Source organism: Malus sylvestris, chromosome 13 (genome assembly GCF_916048215.2).
Source record: "Malus sylvestris chromosome 13, drMalSylv7.2, whole genome shotgun sequence".
NCBI classification, from domain to species: Eukaryota; Viridiplantae; Streptophyta; class Magnoliopsida; order Rosales; family Rosaceae; genus Malus; species Malus sylvestris.
In genome coordinates, this window is record NC_062272.1 from 43,723,283 (window position 1) to 43,725,782 (window position 2,500).

Here is a 2,500-nt window from a genome sequence, read left to right on the forward strand (position 1 = left end):
CCCTTTCGGACCACACTAAGCCGAACCGACACTAGCATTGCCAAGAACAAGCCCGAGCATTGCTGATTACAAAGCTCCGCAACAGGGACAACCGAAAGAGAGGGACAAACTTCTTCATCGCCGCCGCGAAGACAAATCTTCGACATGCTAGTGAACTGGGCGAGCCCTTCGGAAAACAAACGTCCATGGACTGCATTGCCGTGCGCCCACTAGCACGCCTAGGAGAAGCCTGCGCATTGGTTCATCCGAAGCCGAACCCTCCCTAATATCCAACAATCCGAGGGCAACCGAGGGTTGAAAACATGCATGTCGAAAAAAACACCCGCTCCCAAGCAAAAGAAAACAAACCCACCCCAAAAGTTTAAAGAGAAAACATTTTTCCCAACCCGCTATTTTTCAAAACGTTTTTTCCCACCCCGATTAAAACCATTTTGTCCCCCTTTTAATTTTGAAAACGAAAACATTTTTGTTTTGTTTGAAAACATTTCAAAACATTTCAAAACATTTGAAAAAATTTAAAAAAAAAAAAAAAAATTTTGAAAACGCACCCATGGTGGCGGCGGCGGCGGAGGGGGACCGCCACCGTCACCGCCACCATGGGCGGGAATGTCCCAAACCCGACACATCATATATTCCGAGGCAACACGTTATGATGTGCGGGAATGTCATCCCTAGACCGATGGTGCAGCCTGCATGCCATGCTTGGGATTTTTGACATGCAGGGAGCACCACCCCCCTATATAGCATATTATGCTGTTATGGCACTGCCAGGAGGAGACATCAGTTTTCGCGAGGAGTCATATTGGGCCGTGAAAAACTCATGGCTTGGAATTTGAACGAGATTTTTTGCAGGGATGTACATATAGATGCAAGAGATTTTCAGAAAAAAATTCAGACTTTTTTGAGCATGGCAAGTATTTTATTTTATTTTTTGAAGTCGGGAAATTGGAAAAATCGTAAAAAAAAATCGGTGCGAGATTTTTCAAATCCGTAAGTTCAAGGACCTTCTAAAAATCATATACTAACTATATGGTGCAGGTTGTGCGGGGAAATTATCAATAAAAATGGGACTTGACATTGTTTGAAGATTTTCGACATGCCTGCTGTGCAATTTGGCATGTCAGAGTGGGCGCTAGCCTCGCTTCCTGTCGACAGGAAGCGAGGCTAGTGGCGAGGCTAGCAGCGAGTTTTTTGAGTGCCAAGATGCGAGGCTTGGCATGTCATTGGCATGCCATGGTCGGCATTTGACATGCCAATGTCGACATTTGGCGAGGCTTGGCATGTCATTGGCATGCCATGGTCGACATTTTCCGAGTCTTGACATGTCATTGGCGTGCCATGGACATGTCATGGTCGACATTTTGCGAGGCTTGGCATGTCATTGGCATGCCACGGTCGACATTTTGCGAGTCTTGACATGTCATTGGCATGTCATGGACATGCCATGGTCGACATTTTGCGAGGCTTGGCATGTCATTGGCATGCCATGGTCGACATTTTCCGAGTCTTGACATGTCATTGGCGTGCCATGGACATGTCATGGTCGACATTTTGCGAGGCTTGGCATGTCATTGGCATGCCACGGTCGACATTTTGCGAGTCTTGACATGTCATTGGCATGTCATGGACATGCCATGGTCGACATTTTGCGAGGCTTGGCATGTCATTGGCATGCCATGGTCGACATTTTCCGAGTCTTGACATGTCATTGGCGTGCCATGGACATGTCATGGTCGACATTTTGCGAGGCTTGGCATGTCATTGGCATGCCACGGTCGACATTTTGCGAGTCTTGACATGTCATTGGCATGTCATGGACATGCCATGGTCGACATTTTGCGAGGCTTGGCATGTCATTGGCATGCCATGGTCGACATTTTGCGAGTCTTGACATGTCATTGGCGTGCCATGGACATGTCATGGTCGACATTTTGCGAGGCTTGGCATGTCATTGGCATGCCATGGTCGACATTTTGCGAGTCTTGACATGTCATTGGCGTGCCATGGACATGTCATGGTCGACATTTTGCGAGGCTTGGCATGTCATTGGCATGCCACGGTCGACATTTTGCGAGTCTTGACATGTCATTGGCATGTCATGGACATGCCATGGTCGACATTTTGCGAGGCTTGGCATGTCATTGGCATGCCATGGTCGACATTTTCCGAGTCTTGACATGTCATTGGCGTGCCATGGACATGTCATGGTCGACATTTTGCGAGGCTTGGCATGTCATTGGCATGCCACGGTCGACATTTTGCGAGTCTTGACATGCCATTGGCATGTCATGGACATGCCATGGTCGACATTTTGCGAGGCTTGGCATGTCATTGGCATGCCATGGTCGACATTTGACATGCCAATGTCGACATTTTGCGAGGCTTGGCATGTCATTCGCATGCCATGGTCCACATTTTCCGAGTCTTGACATGTCATTGGCATGCCATGGACATGTCATGGTCGACATTTTGCGAGGCTTGGCATGTCATTGGCATGCAA